The sequence below is a fragment of the Corapipo altera genome, unplaced genomic scaffold, assembly GCF_003945725.1.
Source record: "Corapipo altera isolate COAL_440 unplaced genomic scaffold, ASM394572v1 45, whole genome shotgun sequence".
Lineage (NCBI taxonomy): Eukaryota > Metazoa > Chordata > Aves > Passeriformes > Pipridae > Corapipo > Corapipo altera.
The window spans coordinates 190790-214538 of record NW_020884877.1 but is presented as its reverse complement, the minus strand read 5'-3'; the positions used below and the strand labels follow the sequence as shown (position 1 = coordinate 214538).

The following is a 23749-nucleotide window of genomic DNA, read 5'->3' as shown; positions in this document are numbered from 1 at the left end:
ACACGTCCCAAAGGAAGCACACAGTCAGAAAACTCAGGAGAGCACAAAGCAAGCTCTTTTATAAAAAAGAAAGTCTTGTGCATTCCCAGAACAAAACCACCAACTAGCTGAATCCAGGGACCTCTGGAGATTTTTTAGTCCAACTCTCTGAACACAGACAGAGTTGCGGGTGTTCATATCAACACCTCTTTGTCCAGAAGCAAGATATCTAAAATAACCCTTTGGTCCAGTTTAATTACGAACACAATTAAAAAATCCCCAGTCCTGCATATTAATTGGACAGGTCAGGGGATATTAGTACTTTCCCATTTGAAAACACTGATTTTCACCTTCATTACAAATCACATCACAACCCCTGGCGCTACACAGCCCTTAGCTAAACTTGTATCTCATCTTCAACTTGATATCTGAAACACGACTTGGATGCATTCCTCAGGGGTACCCCAAGAGCATTTTCTGTTACACAGAAAACCATGAGCAAATGAGTCAGCACACACTGAGTGTGAGCTTGTGCTGCTCTGACTGCCTGTTCATTTACCTAGGTGTAAGTCAGGAACAATCCCACTGGTGTCAACTGAATTACATCAAAGAAAGCAAGAGCACGCAGCCTTCTAAATGAAAGAGGCAGTATCAAGTTTTATAGCTTGCATAAAACACTGCATGTCGTTAAAGGCTCACAAACACATGGGTGTTTCATGTGCTATTTATTAAACCATAACTGCTGTCCTACTACAAGAGGAACACAAAAAGGGGATGTAAGTCTTCCATACAAATGCAAACCTACCTGTTTTTCCGAGGTACTGCTAAAGCTTACCCTAACAGCCTCACCCATTAAAGGGATCAGGAGAAAAAGAAACTGAAAGAAAAAAAGGAAAAGAGATGCCTTGGTGAGGTGAAGGGTAAAAATGAAAGGTATGACTCCGTATTAGCGGGAGGGCAGCCACCTAATGGCCAAAAACTGTGTAGATAAAACAACCCATTTGGGTGAGACCTTATGGTATCACTTCCATAATGCGCTTCTACTTTTGAAAGGAGCTTTGGAGAATGCAATCACTTAAGGCCTTTGATGTTTCTTCATTAGCTGAACCAACAACCAACATTAGGACAGACCTGAAATTAATTGTACAAACTGGCTTCCACTCACTCTTCTGATAATTCTCGATTTCCTGAAGAATCAGCCTTGACTGACTGGTTCCTACCTGCATCCATAGACATCTCCTGGATTGATGTCACCCAGAATGCTCATTCCTCTGCCTCATGGAAAACATCTAAAATAAGAGTGGGGCGGGGCAGAATTCTATAGCTGAGATCAGTCTAAAGTCAAACAAGAACTCCGTGTGTTTCCAAAGACAGGGATAATGGTGAACAGGTAAGTTTTGCAAGGGAAAACAAAGTTGCACAGATGAAGCTGTGCACACATCAAACCTGTTCCACCTGAAGCTTCAAGTGTTTCAGCTGCAACTGGGAAGGAATTGTCTCTTTCATCTGGTGCGTTACTAAACAGCTGCAAAGTCACTTTTCTGATAGTATATAAACACACTTTTTCTTTAGAGAGGTGTAATATGGGTTACATGAGAGGGATTTTTAAAAATAACTAGCATACTTCTTAGGCTCTCAATGCATGGTGGGGATGATACATGGGATGGAGGCATTGTCAGGCTGGAATGACCAGTGCTTCCTCCAAGCTTGTATCTCACCCTCAGACATAGTGGACTTGACAATAGAACAGATCATCTCCATTTGACACACTGCTTTTGCACATTCTGTTCCATTCACTCATGAGTTCACTAACATCCCTTCTGCACAACCAGAAACTCAGGGCAGGAGGATGTTTAAGCAGACAAACAGCAACATTCACATCTAAGGGGACAGGCCACAGCCTACAAGAATGGTGTTATGTAGAAGTATAACATTAATCATGCACTAGAATCTATTTATGGGCTTGAAAATTAAGACTGTTCTTGATTATTTTTCTGGAGGGAGGAAGCCTATGATTTTCTAAAGTGATGGAAAATAGCAGCATTCCAGACAACTTTATTTACTGTATTATTTAATGTCCACATTCCTCAGTTTGGCACCTGAAAAATAAATGCCTTTCAACAGTCTACCTGTAGTGCTTTGAATGCATTTGATTCAAGGTTTTCCAGTCATCCATCATGAAAAATGAAAACAGAATAAAAACACAACAGTAGCAAATACACTTGGAGATCAAAAATAACAAAAAGCTCCTCCTGTTCTTTAAGATATTTTCCACTCATGCCAATGTATTTGTTGCTAGAACGAAGTGAAGAAGGCCCTTCAGCCCAAAGGTAATTACAAAACAGTTAATGGAATTTAAAAAAAAAAAAAAAGAAAAAAGGAGGAGGGATTTAGAACAGAAATGTCATCTCTCTAATAACTACTGTTTCTCTATCAAATAGCTTCTATTAATGAGGATGATTCACAGCAAACATCACTGCCAGCCTACCCCCAGCAGTATTTAATCAAAGTGATCCTGCAATTCTCAGGAATAACTCAGGAATTCTCAGGAACAACCAAATGGTTTCCTGCAATGAAATGCCAGCCCCAAGGCCAATGCTATTGCTGTGAAGGTTGCAGCTGTGCCAGTGAAGACCAGAAATGCTCCCTCTGTCCCCTGCAATGCTCCAAAGCAATGGTGGCACCTTGTCAAGAGGGTAGAAGTCACACCTCCTCTCAAATCTGCCACCCTGTTGATTTGTTGTCATTGTAGCATAAAAAATTTGCCAACATTTCATGTTAAAAAGGGCGATTTCAGTACACAGTTTTTTGAATATAATGTATTTCTTCAAAATACATGGAAGCATTTGTTCACTGAAAACTAACAAGTGTCACAGTGGCTTCAAGGACCAGGACCCAGAAAACACGAGAAAAACCTGAAGGCAGTTTTGACAAATGCTTTCCCTTCCCGGTATCAGAGGACCAGATGTGCAGGCGGGTTAATAAACACTGAAAACTTAATCAACAACAATTCAACACATGAATGCAGTGGCAGAAAAATGCAACTGTTGCTAGATCTGACTTGTACAAACTGTGCTTCAGATTCCAAGTGCCTCCTGGGGCTAAGTTCCCTGCATCTTTTGTCAACTGATATTATCTATGGGAAAGCAGGTATACTCATCTTCCTCTTTAAATAACTAATTACCTTACCGTGGGCACTAACCAGGGCATCTATTTGCAAGCACCACCACATACATTCACTATCCCTTAGTTAGGAAGCCCGCCCTTTGCCCCATGCATATGCTGCATTCTTCTGGCATTTTGCTTGCCTAATGTGCCCCTTTCCTGATCCAGTCCAAAGATAAGATCTGCAAAGTTGAGAGGGGAAAAAGTGCTCCAAAGCTAACAGTATCACCTGTGAAACAGTAACTGTCACATCACTGCCTTGCCTTCATCCTTTGGTACTTCTGGGAGTCTGACTATCAGAATGCCTTTTGAGCCCAATTTCTAAGATCATAAAGTCGTATCTCCAACTCACTCCCCTGTTTTTCTGAAAGTTTCCCAGATTCCTAAAGTCTTGGGAAAAAGTTCAAACAGACTGAGATGGTTTTTAAATACACACATGCCTTGCAGCATGACATATCTACAGCTGCATCCAAGATTTCCACTTACTTTAATGGAAAGTGACTGTTTTAAACACGACTCCCCTGTCACATCTCTACCCTCTTGTGCTAGTACTTGGATCTCCTTTCTTTTCCTCACTCTGCCCAGACATTCAGATCTCCTTCACTGACACCAGGCTTTATACTGCTGATGCCTCTCGCACCCTCAGTGTAAGTCTCCTCAGCTTTATTCACCAGTCAGGTGAATTATCAGGCCCGCTACTGCAACTACTTACGTGCTCCTAGATCCTTACAAGACATCATTCTAAGTGTTTGCAGAGTCAGGAACAAACCACTTTTGATTACAGTAACACAGAATTACTTGGGCCTGGCTTTAACTCAGCAAGGGTTCACTCTTTTCTGTTCCCATTCACTGATGCTGACTTTAAGATGTGGCTCAAAAGCTTTAATTCAAGGTGATCGGAATACACAATACCTTCAAGGCTTTGCAGCTGTCTTTTAAAACTGCAGTCTGTCTGCATGTAAGAACCATGATAGTAACAAAAATCTCTTCTTTTTTTTTTAAAAAAAAAAAAAAGTAAAAATAGAACTGGTTGGAAACCAAGAGACCACAAGAGCTTGCTTACAGGAAATTGCCCTCATCTGTTACTAGGTGGGAAATTTTTTCCCATGTATTACACGGATCATGTAGAGACAGGATGGTTTTACACACACTCAAAAAAGCGTGCTATTGCAGGACAACCTAGCTTGCACTCCTGTGTGGTTGGGGAGAAAGGGAACAGAGAGACTTTTCAGTCCATCCCAGCAAAGCAGAATAGGTCCCAAAAGATGCTTTCTCCACAGCATTAGCAAGTTTCAGTTACTGAGTTTTAAAATAAAAACACTAAAATGTTTCAGTCAACACAAAGCATCAAAACAAAGTCAATGAAAGAGTAACAGAAACACCATGAAACAGAGGTGTGGGGTTCCTGCCTTCAATAGCTCTACTCCTATGAAGGAGCATTATTCATAGCAATAACATCTCATTTGTTCAGGTCTTCACATGCTGTTTTCTTGCAGATGTATTATACCTATTTTCTCTGTGCCACTCTAATGGAGCTTAATAGCAGATTACTTAACCAGGTCTACAGCTAGAGGCAGAGCTTACCTATTGCCTTTTAATATGAAAATGCTACATTTCCTAAACCAGCCAACGTAAGTGGTTTTGTCACAGAATGAGCAAATGTTTGCATGAATGTGGCTGCCGCTGCATGATGAGGTCTAAGCCATGAATGAGCAAACAGCTAAATCTCCTCCCAACCAGGTTTTGTGATGTGCAATCATAATCACAATTTGATTGTATCGTCTGGCTAGGACTTCAAGCAGCTTTTACTAGCTACTCCTCAGTGCTCTGCAGGCAGTAAACCGTAGGCTTCTCTCAAAGAAATGCCAAACTATTCACTGACAATTTGGTTTTGTTTATGAAACCAGTTCTCCTAACAGAAATGCTACTAATGCACATGTAAGGACAGCAGGCTTGCTCCACAGTTCTGCAGCATGCTAAATGTATCATTAGCCCTATTTTTATATTGCTTGAGGTCAGCCGGGGAGTCAACAGCAGAGCTGGGCTTGGAGCCCAGCCTGCCCAAAACCCATCCTCCCTTTCTATTGGCCATGGGACCAACAAGCACAGAGATCTTACCCTGTGCTCTGAATCACAGTGTTCAAAGCCAGTCGTGGTCACACATACGCTCATACACACACAGCAAACTTTGGGTCAATCCCGATACCACGCTAAGGACCTGAAGCGGTGCTGAACTATGGAAGTTGAGCTGCAGCCATGGATATGAAGGCCAAAACCTAGATCATCAGAAAGGACTGAGGAAGAAGTTATATGAAACTGCAAATTTAAATATATAACACATCTATATGACATCTGGTCTAGGAAGTCTAGATAAGTTGTCAGATTCCCTACCTGAATGTGCAGGCCAGATGTTATCTTACAGTACTCACTCCCAGAGTTACATAATGGTAAAAAATTACAGTAGTTAGGTTTTAAAGCCACTGTTATGCCATTTTAGACCCTTCATAACACAATCACATACCAACTGCTCCTATATTACTGTAACAAGTATCTTGTTCATTTGTATTTTAAAAGAAAAACATTTCAAAGAAGTATCCCCCAGAACAATTAAAACTGTGTTCTTCCCTAGCACTTGTCATGACATTGACATGGAAAGCTCAGGAAAAATACACAGGTCATTATCATGTTTGACAATGGAAATCTATCTTCCAGTAGCCAGTATACAGAAAAATGGACCTGGAAGTCATTTTTACTAAAAGACAAATTAAAGTTCAAGATGTTTAAGACACTGCCTGTCCCTTTATTCACCTCCAACATGTAACACCTGTCGGTGTTACATGTTCCCCTCACACATGACTACATTCTCTTACGAAATGTGGGGCTGAACATGGTGCCTCTCTCTGCTGAAGAGCCTTTACAACAATTTTGCACCCTGCTCATCGGGAGGCAGGTCGGACTCTTCCCAGACCCTTGCAAAGCTCACGTTTGCCAGATTTCCCCTTAGCTGGGGAGACAAGCTTTCTTTACTCTTGTATCATACATGGCTGCAGAGACTACAAAGTACTGCAAAGAGCCCTGAAGTTTTTCACGACTCTTTACATGCAAGCTACACTGAACTCAATCCCATGAATTCAAACAAGCACATGAGGAATAGCCTGTCATTGTCAGTCCCATTCTCCCTGTCAAGGACGACTCCAGAATACGTCACCTCTGGAATCACATCTCCATGGAGCTCTGGCACTGCCCCTGTCCTGTCCTACAGCATGGTTCATTTACCTGGCTCTGAGCACTGACCTTATGGCTGGTTTTATTTCCTAGCTGCTGCACTCCCTGCAGCTTTACACTATCCCCCATCTAACCTCATCATGGTAAATAAGTCACAACCTGTGCTCTGCACTCAGGCAAAATTTTCATCTGCACTGCTTGATTTGGCATAATTTTACTAGATTTTTTTATTCCTGCCTGAATAAGCTATTTTTACATCTCTGCATGACTTTTCTTTTAAAGTTCTTATCTCTGTGAAATGTCTTTTCCACCCCATCTCCTTCAGCACCTAGGAAGCCTAGAGACACCTCAACAGCTAACCTGTTCCAGATCAGAACATCCCTGCTATTTACCAATTTGTTTCAAAAAGGAACAGTACAAAAATCTATGCTCTGCCCTGAGGAGCAGAATAAAGGTCACACCTTCTACTGTTTTCCCACTGATAATCCAAGCAATCTTTCCTGTCCAATTTGCAATCAGCACTGAGAAATCCTGCGACTTGGCACAACACAGCACACCCACATTACACAAGAGGAGACACACAATCACAGGGGCTCTGCGGAGACACAGGGCCCCATAAAATATGCAGGCTGGTCTCTGCAACACAGGATGCACACAGGGGCAAGTGTTGCACCCATCTCCCAACAACTCACCACTACACCCTGGTCCACAGGTGGAGAAGAGGGTCTGCAGTATAGTTGTTAATCTAGGGGAAATCAAAAAACAGCTCCTGAGGAGGGCACGATTTAAACAGGAGAATCAAAGAGTTTTAAATCAAAGTGGTGAATGTGACAACTCCCATGTAAAGAGTCCACTGGCATAGGTACTGGAGACACTACAAAACTAGGTAGAATATTTGTGGAAGAAATCAATCAGAGCTGAAGAAAGTGGCCTTTCTAGAAACGCAAGCACTGACATTTTACAGGCTGCTTCTCAGGATTTCACCGCTAAAATATTTTCTTCAGTCTGCCTGGAGAACAGACCCAGAGCAATGCAATCAGATCAGGTCCGAAGCCCTTTCATTAGCCCAGCATCACATTTGCTTATCTATCATCCCCTGCTCAAAGGGGCCTATTTTCAGACTCATAAGGTAGATGACTGACTCCTGAGATCTGCTGTCTGTGTGAAAGTTGGTATGAAAAACACACTGTGGGCTAACACCTCCTGAGAATCCCCTCATTATGTCTGCACCTGCAATTGCAAAACTCAGACTTTCACCCCATTTCCCCATGTCTTTCACCTGTACACATGCCACTGCTGTACTTATACCTGAATCTCAACTTCCAACTGCTGTATAAAGCTACTTAGGAAGCTAATACTGCTTCCTAATCAAGGCAGACAAGGTCTAATAGAGGCAGGGCAGTGTCCACTCTGCACCCTTACAGAGAAGAATGCAGTGATCACTCCTTAACCTCACAGCAAGGGATCAGCTGCACTGACCTGGCTGCAGGGCTGGGTCACGTTGCCCTCTCTGTTAGAAGGCTCTGTAAAATGCCACCCCCTCCGTCTCCAAAGGGCTCTGTGCAAGGGGGAAACACAAGATTTCCAGACAGGTCAACAATATTTCCAGACCTGTAAGGCTAAGCTTAGCTCAAAGTCTCTAAACTGACATTTAAAACTGAAAAATACCACACTTCTTTTAAGCTTTTTTAAAACTTCTGGACCGGCTCTTAGTCATTCCACTTAGTCTAAACGTCCTTCTCTTTTTTTTTTCCCCACTTATAAGAGCAAGTTTTACCCATAAAGTCATACATTTTAAAAATGCCCTGAAACTACAAATCACAGTTGCTGTGCCCAGACACGATTCATAACCACGATAAAGTTGTCTGAGGCTTGCCTACTCTCTTCTGCATTGACACTAATTCTAAAGATTAAAAACAAGATGCAGATTGCTTCTCCTGCAAATATACTCCGTAACCTTCAAGGGACCTGGGTAACCTTGAGCCTCAACTTCATTCCTTACCTGCTCAAAGAGATTACGTTTTTAAAACGACTGTGATCAGTCCAATGAATGCTGCTCCCACAGAGGAGCAGTATTCTAAATTCATCTTCTCATGGGGAATACAGGAAATGGACATTTGTTTTCATCCTCTTAATGGAAGGTTTTGCTTCAGTACAGTAGTCGAGAAAATGCAGAGCTGCTTCAGCTGAGATGCAGCAGAACACACTTTCTTCACCTTTTTTCTTTCAAATGATTGTGGTTACCCCAAAGAACACAGTGAAAGAAGTAATATTTTCCCACAGGCACAAATAGCCTACAGGATTTCTCTGAACTGCAAATTATTCTAGTCTTTGTTAACGATTAGCAGTGCTGTAAGAACACACCAAACACTTCAAAATCAGCTCTAGATTATGTTCTGAAATACCCTTTGCGCAAAAAGTGCTCTCTCCCGTACTGCACTTGTGAAAACAGAATCACTTTTGTCTATTCACTGAGAGACCAGAAAAACATTTTAAAAAGGGAGGGAATTGCCCATGACAGGCACTAACAAACAAGCCAAGTTCTTGTGCTACAATACCTTTGTGAGACTTGCTTCTTCCATCTCACACAGTGACAGATGAACACTGAAAGCAATTTTACATCTTGTTCTGTCAGCACATGAGACACCTAATAAATCCTATGATGTAGAAAACACCCAGAAGGCTTTTTTCTATTTCTTTTGGTTGTATAATTACATGCCATACTTACCACACTCATGCTACTTCCCACTTTGCCCTTGAAGAAATAACAGGCAAACAATGCGAAAAAAACACAAAAGATACCAGGGGAAAACCTAATTGCTACGTTTTGTGTAAATATAGGACATCTTTCAGGTGTCTGTCTGGCTTACACAGGACCTGGTGCTATTCCTTCCAGAATGGCTTGATTTAAGTAACTCATTTTCTTAAATGGTTTAATTGCATAACGCTGTGAGACACCTGACAGCAGGCAAAAAGCAGCAACAGCAGCAGGTGTTGCACTGATCTCAGGCATGATCCCAAGGAATACTGTTCATGGCCTCCGACCGTTTTCCCAGCCCCAGTACCTCCTCCTCCACCGTGCACAAAAAGCCCTTTCTTTCCATCCCTAGAAAGGGCCTGCCATAGGATGGCAGCCTGGCCCTTCTGCTTCCACAGAGCACTCCAGAGTGCCTGGGAAGACAACACAAAGATGCCAGATCCTGCTGGCAAAGTGTCTAATAGAATCGGGAAGGCCAAATGTGACACAGGGAATTCAGTAATGCCATGGAATGCAAGCAGAAATCATGGAGTCATACAGTTGTGTGATGTCTTCCCAAACATTAGCATTGAATCAAAGCTGAGGTTCCTCAAAGCTGAGTCCCTGCACTGCTACTACAGCTAGCTATTGTTTTAAATTTGGTAGGCATTACAGTCTTAGACAATTGGACTGACCTGACCGAAAGGAAAGCAAACCCTCTACCATGTGCTCACTGTTACTGCCCGGCTCCAAGACCAGCAGTAATGACAAGAGCATAAAGGCTTTCCTGTTGCTATGCTACAGATGTTTCTTCCTATCTTCCAAGTGCATTTCTGAGATTCAAGAGCCTGGTTTTTGCTGGCTGTTACAAATGTATGTGGGTGCAAGTCTGTTGACATCAATGGACCTATAACAATTTCAGGGATAAAAAAAGCATCTGGGCATGATGCTTCAAGCATTCTAGCACAAACACATGTACAATTGCATTCTGACACGAAGAGCTTGAGCACAGTAATCTTTAGTTTCAGCTCTTGCTTATTATGAAAATACATAATTGTCAATACGAAACACTAGCTGAATCAGTCAGAATTATATCTAAAACTCCAAGCTTTCTAGTTCAACTCCCACAGCTCACATATGAAACTTGCCTTTGTATTTACCTGAAAAAAGCATCAGCTTTTCATCCAAAGCAATAGTTTTCTACTTGACAGGTTGGGATCCATATTTTCTCCTTCTGAGCACATCTCAGACGTGTTCACCCCTGCTCTAATTAGAAACAAAATACAGGTTTATACCATATCTGCCCATACCGTTATTGTTTGCACCATGAAGCTATTTCTTAGTTGTTGAATTAGGAAAAGCTGCTAATTAAGACATACAGCAGAAATAGGCACTTTGATGGAAGAGGCAACAAAGCACTGCATGGGGCTCAGCATACTGAAATCTGATCCCAGCTGGGCCACAGACCTGCGTACTGCCTGCAGATAATATTGTCTCGAGACGTGCCTCATGCAAACTGGAGACACTAATGATCCCTTTGTACTTCAGGACTGGACATCCAAGAAGGCTTCTCCTTCACTTTCCGGCTGTTCCAGCTCTGGAACAAAACACCTTCACAAAATAATAAGATGTCATTTTTCTGGCTCCTAAACTTTGCCCCCTTGTCACAAGGCGGGCAAAGATGCAGGGCTGTACACTGCTGGGGAACAGGGGCTTCCTTCTACCCACAGTCTTGTATGAGTTCAAACTCATCTGTGACTCCTGTATCTTTACATTCACCTCCCATCCCACCTCCATAGGAAGAATTTTTGTGCAGGCACTATCCCCTGACTAGTGTTTTTCCAAACCAGCCCCAGATCCAAAAGGCTTTCTCAAATGTAGACGTTCAATCACACAGAGCCTCACCCCCTACCTGGCTCCTATGCCCCACTGCACATATTCCCATTATCTTTTCTACAGGAAGATCATTATTTAGTTCAGCAGGTACTTCAAGGGAAAAAGAAAATTTAACAGAAGCTTATAAAGTTCTGAATTGCAAATGCACCATTGTGATGGACTGGATCCTCTCTGTCTCTAAGCTTTTGACTCAAATAGTTGGAAAGAGCAATCTGAGTGTGGCAGCTCACCCAAGAGCACATGAATCAGTTGAACTCTTGCCTATGATTCTGTGCCACAGCCAAGTCTCTCCTAGGACTGCACTTAAAAAATGAGGATTGAGGTCTTCACATTTTCAGCCACACAATTCCACACAATTCCCCTTGACTCTTATTCAGAAGAGGGGCCTTTGGAGGCCTCAGCTCAAAGCAACCACCACTACAGCATCAAAGTGTGAGAAAAGTGCATTTATGTCAGTGTCCAGCAATGCAGAGAGCCATGTTTTACAGCATTTGGATTACAAACTCATGTGATGGAGAACAAGAGCACAGCATAAACAGCCCCCTGTGCCAACAGTGGCCAAATATGGACTATTAAAAGAGTATTTTCCTCTTTTTTGGTCAGGGTTCCATTCATGCCCAACTCTCTCAACTCCTATGCTAACATTTCCCATACTGAATCAAACTGCATTCCTAGAAGCACAGAGATGACAGGATTTCACAGAATCACAGAATATGCTGACTTGGAAGGGACCCACAAGGATCATCAAGTCCAACCCTCAGCCCTACCCAGGATCAGCCCTGAGAGTCACACCACGTGCCTGAGAGTGTCATCCAAATGCTTCTTGAACTCTGTCAGACTTGGTGCTGTGACCACTGCCCTGGGGAGCCTGTTCAGTGCCCAACCACCCTCTGGGGGAAGCACCTCTTTCCAATATCCAACCTAAACCTCCCCTGACACAACTTCAGGCCATTTCCTCAGGTCTTGTCACTGGTCACCAGAGACCAGAGATCAGTGCCTGCCCCTCCTCTTCCCCTCACGAGGAAGTTGTAACTGCAATGAGGTCTCCCCTCAGTCTCCTCTTCTCCAGGCTGAACAGACCAAGTGCCCTCAGCCGCTCCTCACACGGCTTCCCCCTCAAGGCCCTTCACCATCTTCATTGCCCTCCTTTGGACACTCTCTAATGGTTTAACATCTTTTTTATATTTCAGGGCCCCAAAAGTGCCACAATATTCCAGGTGAGGCCGCCCCAGATCAGAGCAGAGCAGGACAATCCCCTCCCTCGACCGGCTGGCGATGCTTTGCCTGATGCCCCCCAGGACATGGTTGGCCCTCCTGGCTGCCAGAGCACTGCTGACTCAGGGCCAACTGGCCATTGACCAGGACCCCCAGGTCCCTTTCCTTGGCACTGCTTTCCAGCATCTCATTCCCCAGTCTGTCCATACATCAGAGGTTGCCCCATCCAGAGGCAGAATCCAGCCCTTCCCCTTGTTGAACTTCCCATGGTTGATGATTGCCCAGTCCTCTAATTTGTTGAGGTCTCTCTGCAGGGTCTCCCTGCCTTCGAGGGAGTCAACAGCTCCTCCCAGTTTTGTGTCATCTGCAAACTTGCTCCCTTCCAGTCCTGCGCCCAAGTCATTTGTGAGATGTTGAAGAGGTCACTCCCAGCACTGCCCCCTCCTTGTCCGATTGGCTGCCGAGGGCTTCTGCTTGGGTGGTCCTGGAGTCAGGAATCCCCCTGTACAGACGGCTCCCGCACCCTGGACCTCCCCTCACTCACGACTGCCTGAGCCTCGGTGACCAAGGTTTTGTGTAGGTCTCACACCAGCCTTAACAGCCTAGGAATTACAAACCTGACGAAGTTATTTCAGCTACACACAAATAACCAGAGGAGATGTAAGAGAAGATGTATGATTTTTGTGTTCTTAAAAGTGTTGTTTCATTCATACAGTAAAATAAGCAGATGATTATAACAGTAAAAAGGAAAATCAGTTCCAAGGAAAACCAGTGGGGTTTCACATGAAAGTTTTAAAATTAGTAACTCCTGTCTTTATACATTGCTCAGACAAATGAACTGAATGCAACAATCCACCTTTCAAAGCCTGAAAAATCAAGAATTTGGTGAATAGTTTCCATTAATCCTATATGCTTCCAAGCTGAGAAGTAACACTAATCCTATATGCTTCCAAGCTGAGAAGCAACACTAAAGGAGATACTGTCATCATCATCATCAAGGCCAGTCTTCGCCATGGGAAGACTGGGAAAGGTCATTACCCTTTGAGCCTGCGCAGTGGATTTTTTAGGTGAGACACAGTGTGTGCTGAACTGAGCCCACCCTTTAATCCTAAGGTTCATCTGCCGGGGCCGAGCGAGCTCGGACAGTGGCAGCGAGGTCCTCAGGACATAGGTTTGTTTAGAGTGACCTTCTCTTAGATGGATGGCCTTACAGGTTGATGAGCTCTATCTGCCCGGGGGAGTTCCCTGACCGGGAATCGAACCTGGGCCGCAGCAGTGAGAGTGCTGCATCCTAACCCCTAGACCACCGGGGTCCTTGAAGGAGACACTGTAATGCCTTTAGATAATGAGGCATGTTTATGCCTGCAGCAGCTAAGAGCTGGAAGAAGAATAACCAATTCTTCCTATGACTGTAACCTGTTTTCCCTTTTCTCTTACAGACCTGTCCACGTGGAAAATCTGACATTCCCTTTAGGTAGAGCTTCAGTGAGACAGTTCACACTGCCCTATCAGATCGAATTGCTTTAACCCCGGTTCTGTTGTTCCTGGTAACAGTGGAAAGAAAGCCATAAGTGACTTTATGGAAGAAAGAAAAGACTTTTGGCCTATCACCTGTTAAGTGGTAATGCCTCCAGAAACCTCCAAGGACATAAGAAATGGAGATAAAAATCTATGAACAGGATATGAGTTGGGACTGTAAGTAACAGAAAAGCTTCTAATTTTGAGTGCTACACACTGAAATGCTTTCTCCCCACCAATAACAAGATATTCAAAGATGTAAAGGCACTGCAGCCAGTATTTTCAAAGGCTGTCCATGAGGCAAACCTTGCAGATAAAGATAATATCTCCTAAACCTGGGGGGACAGAGAGAAAAAACACACACCAAGAAAAGTTTTCAGGAATAGAAACTTTCATCCAGGTCTTCACCACTCACCTGCAAACTTACCTATTTTTCCTGCTGTATCAGATAATCTCATAAAAGATATTCTTTGTCTCCAAAGAGACTTATCTTACTTAAGCTGAACTTTTCGGGTTAGAAATAAAGGGCATGACATCACTGCTTTAACACTGTCTCAGAAGACATCACTGCTGCACATCACAAAGAAAGGGTCTGGCTCCTACTCCCATTGAAGTCAAGAGCAAAACTCCTACTCGTTGTCATGGAGAAGGATCTAATCAAAATTGTTATTATCCTTTTGTCTTCCGGCCTCTTGGTACGGTATGCAGGAGGCAATAAGGATTATGTTTTTAACGCACTGAATTACTAAAATGTGGTTAAAAATAAAAAAGAGTATTTTAAGAGACTATTGGAGGGTATAGCAACTTATTCCACATAAATTAATGGCATCTCAGAATGTTTGAAGACTGAGCATTAAGTAGAAGTAGACGCTTGCAGTTCTACAATATGCTGTTTCCTTTTAAAAAAAAGTTGTGTACGACCTGTTCCTTCCATTTATCTTTTTTCTTTTTTTTTTTTAAAGACACTGTTGGCAATGGAATTAGTCATTAAAAGACATCTCACAAATATTTACACTCAGGAGCTGCTGGTGTCAATAAGAACAGCTTCCTCAGATACTTCCTCAATAAAGACTTTGCTGGCCCTGTCTCTGGGTTTCACATCTGCTATTTGGTAGAACATTAATTCAGGCTCAGAAAACCAACGCTTTTTTAACTCTGCATCTTTATACATTATCTATAATCTCAGAGAATGAAAAATAAAGTGGTCCTTAAAAGAGCACCTATTGCTGTATATTCATAATCTCAGGCTTTGATTTATTTGAGCAAGTGGGGTTTGGACATGTAGCCCAAATGTCCAGATGCACCTGAGAGAGAACTAAATCAACAACCCAATTTTGCTGCTGTGCAATTTTGGTATACTTGTGCTGACTTCAGCAGAGCCAGACCAATGACAAATGTGGTCCGTTAGACTCACCAGGGCCAGCAGAGCTGATCAGAGTCACATGGGTGCCAGCTGGTTTGTCTGCACCTCTGGAGAAGATACTACGGCCACCAACTTCATTCAGCATCTCCTGCTGTACTGCCTCCCTAACACAGGACTTAGGGCAGACGGGCTTCCCTAGTCCCCATCTTATCCTCTGGGAGGAAGAAGTCATGCCAGTACCCTTCCTACTTTTCCACAAATGAACAGAGGGAGCATCGCACAGGCCTGCAAGGTGCACTGTCAGTCCACAAGCCAGGGTTGGGTCATGTCACAGTTTAATGGCCTCCATCCTGAAGTGCTGGATGCAGCCCAGGACATGTATTTTTCTAACTCTTCAGCACAGTGGCCAGACTGCAGCCCTCCCACTGCCCAGGGCAAACAGGATTGCCCACTGAGTGTGCAAGGCAGTGCGCTGCACATCCTGAGAGAGTACCTGCTGGGGACAAACACCACAGGAGAACTCTGGATGGAGAAACTCTCCCTCTCACTGCCCCACACACTGGAGGGCTCCTTCTTACAAGAGGAGAACTTGAAACACCAATACAAGGAGCACTTCCCATCAACTGGAATGTTAGTGGGTTTTTTGGGGTAACCTCAAGTTACTTATAACTTCAACATGAACAGCCAAGGTTTAGTCTAAATAGCTTCTGCTTCACGTGACTCTCTCCCTGGTATTTAAGAGCCCTTAGTATCAAACCAAAGGATGTTGGATGTGATGTCAACAGGAGACCAAGTCTGGCTTTCTCTTTTATTTTAGCACAAAGAGAAGAATATCATACAGAAAACCTGTTACAGATAAATGAGTGGGCCTACGGATAATATCCTTGTTGTTTGGCCATTTGGACAGTCCTCACTGCCCCATACCACATCTGGGGTACTGCTCTCCTCAAGGAACCTCTGCTGTGGGAGCTCTGTGCACTGTTGAATCCTTCTGCACTTGCTGTTCCAGGCAGTGGAGTAAGAGAGAATGGTAATGGTGTGTATATGTGAGCAGCGCCGCAAAACAACCTGAGCCACACAATCTGACACTGGGAACTAGAGAATCAGGACACCCTGGTGCAATGACACTTGGATTTCTCCAAGAGATCAGGTGCCTTACTACAATTGTTTATCTTCTGGGCTGCAGCAGATCACTTTTACAAGAGAAACAGACCAAAAGAGCTGCAATTTTAAAGACGGAAGCACAAAAGACTCCACTGTGTAAGTGGTGATCACAGCTGTTTTACCTTCTAACTGTGTAAATGAAAATGCTCAGCTAGTTTTGTCTGTTTACAGGGCTTCTAAAAACACCAGCTCACATTTGACAGAGAAAAGATGTGTCCAAAAAACAAAAGTTTTTTTTAGATTCAACAGAAAGAAAGAGGTTCTTCAGAAAATGGTTCAACCACATGTGACTCTCACAGCCCTCCTGAGATGCTCATATCTACAGTCTCTGCTCTCTGCAGGAGGAGAGCAGGGTGTGCACACTGCCTGTAAGCAGTAATGACACACGAGGGCCTAATGTTAGTTAGGTAATGCAGGTCTTTGGGCTTCTGATAAAATTCTCTCCATTATTTTGTTCATGCCACATGGAAATTCACTATGAACTAGTACAGGCTTGGGAACCATTACATAAACTCATGCTGTTCCAGTGAAATATTCTGATAAGAAGTAAAACCATCTTTTTGTTGCTTTTTTCCCCCTCAGATTCTCAGTAAAACACAACGGTTGTGCTTACATTTGATACTTTCTTTTGAGGATTTAGTTTGAATTGCCCTGTAACTGTGAAAAATTAGGTAATGTTTAGGTTCAACACATGCCTGAGCTTGCAGAGATGAGTCTGAGACAAACAGTCTCATTGCTTTGTGCAAGATACCACAACTGCTGTGTGATGAGCAAAGATGTGATTCGGGGCAGTCCAGAAAGTGATGCAACAGAGTGAGATCAATAAATGGGTGAAGAACTTTTCTGTGAATTGTGTACAAGGCTAAAAGAGGGTTATAAGGAAGACTATCAAGATAAAAAGGAGAGCTGACCGTGATCTGGATGTGCCCTTAGAGTCACGTGGAGAAGATGGAAAGAGAACAGAAGAATAAGAACTATTAAAATTCAAAAGGTTGGAGATGTTTATTCAGCCTTGGTCCAGGACTGCTCCTGCAGCCTGTACTGTAAGTCTGATCAGCTTACTAAAATGACATTTAGACAACCATTATGTATTGCAAGAAGGTATTCTGTTCTCCATTTATGCAAGAATACAACTTCTAGTGATAAACTGTGAGCAACTCAAAGGCAGCTGAAAGTACCAATATTCTCAGTACTGAGAGAATTGGATTACTACTTATTTCTAAGGGCAGACAGGACCTTACCTACTCCTTTCAGCCTGCAGCTCACAGTCTGCACTGAATTTCCCAGTTACATTGCTGTGATGAGCTCTTGGTAAGAACAGACAGCACACTCAACATCTGCCACCAAGACTATTTAAGCTCAGACTGGCACCAGTGAATTAAAATGCAGAATCAGCTCCCCTCAACTTCCCTGCTCCTCTTTGCAAAGAGCACCCACCAAACAGCTTTGTCTATACTTTTAGCTCAGATCCCTAAATCACTCCTTCCCATTAAAGTTATTGGATTTGGCCTCATTACAGCTTTGAAAGACCTGTCTCTTCCTGACCATTTAACTTTTTGCCTAATGAATCACATTCAGTGGCATGCAGAGGCTGACAAGGAGTAGCTAAAAGAAGCACCCTGTACTCACTGAAACCAAAGCTAGACCTTTTCTCACTGGACATGTATTAATACCAAAAGCAGGGCCCCTGGTAGCTTCCATTCAAGAATGATGACAACTGGAGTCTTGCTGATAAAAATATTCACACCTCGCCTGTTTCTCTCCCTGCCTTCCACAAGTACACATGAGACAAGGCTTACATGATTATTGGAATTCTTTTTAATATCTTGAGAAATACAAGCATTACATCTTGCACTGCAGCCTGACACAGTTATAACCAAGCATTTCAGAGCTGGTGACAAAATGCACTCTGAAATACTCAGCAGAGAGACTGCTGCTCTCCACAGTGAAATACTGCTTACTCCTGCTGTGGACATGTACTCCAGAAAGACTTACATCTTCACACAAAGATAAAAAGAGTTATGACCTCCAAGAGAGAAATGAGAGGTTGCAGTAAGAGCAGCAATGTTGTGGCCAAAAGAAACTGCCCCCAGTACACAGATACAAGCAACACATGTCCCAGTTTTTACTCCGTTCTCCACCCTAGAAAAGAAGACAGACAAGAACCAACTACATAAAAGAAAAAAAACAAACCTCAGAACAAAATCTTACTTCATCATGACTGTGCAGCGTCACTAGACAATACCACTGGATAAAGCAGAAATGTTATTTACCAGCTCTTTTTGCATTGTTTTTCACTTGAGCTGTTCAGATAAGCAAAAGCTGTCTGCACCCATTACACAAACCCTCCTCTGAACAGATAATGCCAGGGTGCAAGTGGAAAATCCAGGGATCAGCATTTCTTTGCATCTGTGCTGTGTTGCATATTCATATATTCCATAAACAACCTCAGTAAAACATTTCAACAAAAGAGAGCAACAAATCCTCAAGCAAGGTGAGCATGTGGTGACTGACAGACAAGTTGCAGAGAACATTCCTGGCAACCGTGAACCCTAAACTTGAAGTGTGAGAAGAAAAAACTGCCACGTCGTCGATTCAACTTGCAGTGCCTGTACTCAGTAGCTTTTGGAGAGCTCAGCTCACAATGCCAATCGGATATTTCCCACAGAAAACAAGACACCTGCACAAAAACAATGGCAAAAAACTCAACGCATTTTTATTTTCACTTAAGTTTCTACCTCTGTGCCTCCATTGTACGGCCCAGAAAATGTACGTATTCTCTTTGTTTAAAACACCATCAAAATACATAACCCATGTACATGCAGACATAGGAGGAGTCCTGTCAAACTATCTGGGTTTGTTTGAACAAGCCCCAGGGATTCATTAGGCAATCCATCCAAGTAAAGTCAAGATGCACAGCATTTCCAGAGCCCTGGTATGACTGATACAAGACCAATGAAAACAGAAGACCCACCTTGCAGTGTCCTTGTCACCTTGTCAGTCACAGGATACTTTATTTCAGGTTTTCACAATCTGAAACAAAAGCTCTAAGTTAGTGGCAGCTATTAAAAGTGAAAAGGCTTTCATTTTACTAAATTAATTAAAAATCCATTAATTGCAATGTGATTAACAAAATGCCTTCCTTCCCTGCGTTTAGTAATATGTGCAAAGTTATACCAAACTCTCCTTTCAAGTGACTAGAATCTTTCTTGCCATTATAGCTTATATTCCATCTTATGCATCAGCCCATGTCTTACTGAAGAGCGTGGGTCTTCAGAATGCCTGTTCTCATACAGAGTGGATATCCATGGAAAAGCTGACTGCACTGAAGCACAGGCTACCCTGATGGTTTCTGTCAGGATCAGAGTTTCACAGAAACAATTAAACCCTTTCCTTTACAGAAAGATGATGATCTGTAGGCAAAAGACCTTTCATGTATCTAGATTCACTGGGAATAATTTGCCAAAAATTACAAAATATGGTAACAGCAACAACCAAAAGCACCAAGGAGTCAGCAAAAACGAGGATAATATGACTTAATTTACCAAAAGCTTCCTTGTTTCCAGGAATCCCACAGTTACACCACACAGTAAAAAATGATGTGCTAACAAGCTGCAGACCAGACTGATGGGACCTATAAACTGAAAATCAGGTAACGCAGTATAATGTACCACAGAAAAGCTGCAACAGGGAAGTGATACTGAGTAGTCAGAGGAGAATTCTCTGGTGCTCCAGCTGTTTTACTGCAGGGCCTGGGGCAAGTCCTTAACTACTTTGTGCTCGAGTTACTAACCACTCTTTACAATGAGTATAATATCATCACAACAGCATAAATGAGGATTAATTACTGCTTTGCAAATCCTGGGAAAGGCCGGGCAAGGGAGAAGCACCTATAAAGTACAAATCATGGGCATTTACGAATTGCACTGAATTACCCAAGAAGGAGGGAGGACAGAATTCCCTTCCCAGGTTCAAGCCAACAGCCAGCAAAGGGACCATTTTGCAGTCTATCATCCTTAATCAGCATGAACCCACTCTCAGAATTAATTTCTGCCAGAATGTGAGTGACAAAACTCACAGTTCAACAAAGCTATTTAAGATACTCATTGCTTGACAGGGGAAGGATGGGGAGAAGATAAATGCTAGCAGGAATACTCTGTAGTTTTAGTGAACTTTGCTATGTCTCACAGTATCCATGAGCACAGGGGTTGTCACTGAAAGCAATGGGAGTCTGATTTTATACAACTTAGACACAAAGCATTTTATTTCACAGAAAAGTAGAGAAAGGCAGATTTAGTGTCTTGACAAAGTTAACAGGAAGCAGTGGCTGAATCATGAGCAAAAAGGGAGGACCCCATCCCTACCTTCTGCTTTTAAGCATGGGGCAACTTGCTGAAAGCACAGAAAGACTTAACTCCCTATTGCACACTGTTGTCATAACTGAGGATAAAGATGGAGGCGTAACCAGGAGAACTGCAGAAGAAAAGTCAAACTCAACTATATCTTCTTTCCTTCCAATACCAGAAAATGAAAAGTCAGTTCTTACAATACACTGGTCAGGCGTGGTCCCTATTACCTGTGGTTAATTCCATATGTCTGAGAAGGAAATCAGCTCTAAGCCGGTTACACTTGCTAAAGGAGATTTGTCTAAGGCCCCACCCCCAGGTACAGAGTCATGCACCAAAGATTCGTCATTCTTTAGGAAGATGCTACTTGTTCAGACACTCTTAGTAATGGTCAGCAAAATACAACCATCTACAAACTCACACGGAATATTCCCCTCTTGAGCAAAACCCCATTCAGCACCTCCCAATCTCCAAGGAGCTCCCAGTCCATATCCAAAGCAAGAGATGAGTAGAGGCTGTACCAGCAGGATTCCTTTTCTCAAGCTTCTGATGAGCAAACAATGGACATGCACACAACGCTGGCACATCCAGCAAGCAGAACTTCCAGCATCTTTACATCCTGGTCCACAATGTTTACTCTCTAGAGACTCCAGACTCATTCTGCTATCTTTGGGCATGCTAGAAGAGGAACAGACTTGTTGCTAGTAAGATAAAATGGCCATGAAACCCCAATCAGACAGCTATTTACTTTCCTGCTAGTTATGCTCAGTTAACTCTGCCTTAGGAACAGCAAGATTTTCCAAATCACAGCCCTGATTCATGCAGCCTGTGGTGAACATCCAGAACACATTTAGGAAAAGACTACTAATAAAGTACCATGTCAACTGTTTGTCTCAGAAAATGAGATTAGAACTGCTACATGTTGGCATTTTGACTTCTGAATACTTGTTGGCTAATAAAACCAGGAGCTGTCTTTAAATTATCTACCCCTTTCCTGAAACTACAGTGGCATCTGCTAACACTGTCAGCTTTTATGTGAAGTCTGTGCTCCTGCAAGGAGTCACACTGGCAGCTCTGGTCCTTCACTAACTGCTTTCCAGTAACATCCAATAGGAAAATAAAGTTGCCCAGTATTTTCCATCTTTCAGCGTACACCTACCCCAAGAGATGGGCATGTGCTATGAAGACAGCTGTGCCTATCCAAAATATTCCCTGGCACAGCTGGACACACCTTCCAACACCCTGGGTATGGTTCACTTCAGAAGATGGAGCTGGTTTGGCTAAAAGGGAGGAACTGTTTGGAAACCTGAAGGCGGGAGATAGATTGGGTAATGGTGATCACAAAATGACAACACCGACTATTCAAATATAAGGAACAAACAAGTAGAGCAGATTAAGGGTAGTGAATCTTGAAGGAAAAAAAGATTTTAAGCAACACCACACAGGTCAGCAGGGTTTTGTGGGAGGCCAAAGAAGTGCAGAAAACCTACAAATGCTGGAGATGGAATACAGCTACAAACAAAAAGTAATCTATGGGAAAACAAAGCTGGGACATGTTTTATTCTTAAAAAAAAACAAAACAAAACAAAACAAAAAAAACCACCACCAACCCAAACCAATCACACACTAATGAATGAAACCACTGACACTGTGAACTCACAGGAGATGAGGGAAGTCCTAATGCACTGCCTGGAGGCAAGCAGAGAACCACGAACCACCATAAAAAGGAAAGAGGATGACAACCACACAGAGAACTAGAGACCTGCCAGGCTAACTCAGATTCCCCAAACAAATTGTGAATTAATTATAAGTATCTGAAAGACAATTAAATGACCAAAATCAGCAGATCTACTTCTGTAAAGGACCAACCAAGTCAAACTGGTCTGATCTAGTTTTCTGTTACAGTTTATCAAACACTGGAAAAGGACAGTGCATGCTTGTTGCACTCTCCAGGGGGTTGGATGAATGCTCAGAGGGGCCAGCCTGAGGCTCACTTCTTTGCAATATTTTATGTGACTAACCACAAGAAAGCACTGATCTGAGAGAGTCTACAAGTATTTCATTAGGTTCTAAGTCATCCAAAAATCAATGCCATGAAACTCACTGATTCAAAGTGTTACAGAGGCAGCAAAAAGAAATACTTCCAAACAGAGCCTCATCCACCAACACCTTAGCTGAGTCCCCACAGGCTGAGCCCAGGTACACACCATTGCTGCAGTGCAAGCCCATATTCCTCTCTGCTCTGCTGACTCTTAGGTGGAGCAAGTCACACTCCACAGTAAAAGCAAAGTGAACAACTGGATATCCAGCTTCCACAGCAGTTTCCCAGTGCTCTTCTGTCAGAGTTATCAACTTCATACTATTAACTGTTGTCTGACACACAGACATGCCTTAGCAGAGGAGATAATCCTCCAAAGTACAAAGCCAGCAGTTGTTCAACGTGTCTGAAAGACTTGCAAAGGAGATTTAGGTTCATCTAACTAAATTAGGAACCTTCTCAATCTGTACATTACCTTCACTGGATAGTCAAAAAGAACCAGGTAAACAGGATGGAGGTATCTCAGGGAACCTGCCTCCACAACCAAGGTCTGCATTTTACCTCCTGCAACATCTTCCAACCTTGTGCATTCACCTTTCTTTGATCTGCCCACTGCAGATAACGCATGGTCCAAGATTTTGGCTGTTCACCTGCCTGCATGTGATGAAGCTGAGCAGCAGGAGCTGTGGATGTACTCTGGGGCCTTGGCCCTGAACTAAGCTAACTCACATTTTGAACTGAGGTTCATATTTGAAGCCTACTGGTACGGCAGCCTGCTCATACAGTCTGTGTGGACGAAGAACAAAATAATCCTCCATTTTTTAAAAAGTCAGGTTTTTCAAATCTCACTTCATCTCTAACTGGCCTAAGATCTTTCCTCATCTGCTGTGGTACTTTTGAAAGCCTCTCTTACCACATGTAGTGAAATGGAAAGTTTAATGAGTTCTAATAATTCCAGGATATTTCAGATTGAGCCATACATAACAGAGCTAAGTGGCAGTAATGTAACAGGTCTATGGGGCACCTTCCTTGCTGTACAAAAAAGGAGCAGATACATATTCAACACCTTTAATGGAAGCTGAGAGCCTAGTTTTCCAGGAGCA

The 23749-nt window shown here is 42.9% G+C and overlaps 1 protein-coding gene across 29 annotated transcripts in view; it reads right to left on the bottom strand.

The window, feature by feature from the left end:
• MAP2 (microtubule associated protein 2) overlaps positions 1-23749 on the bottom strand; it is a 216624-nt gene that overhangs the window by 157162 nt on the left and 35713 nt on the right. For all 29 annotated transcript variants that reach the window (XM_027637526.1, XM_027637544.1, XM_027637545.1 and 26 more), the window contains exon 2: positions 19237-19295. The gene's annotated coding sequence lies outside the window, so the exon portion shown is untranslated. The remainder of the gene's footprint in view (positions 1-19236; positions 19296-23749) is intronic.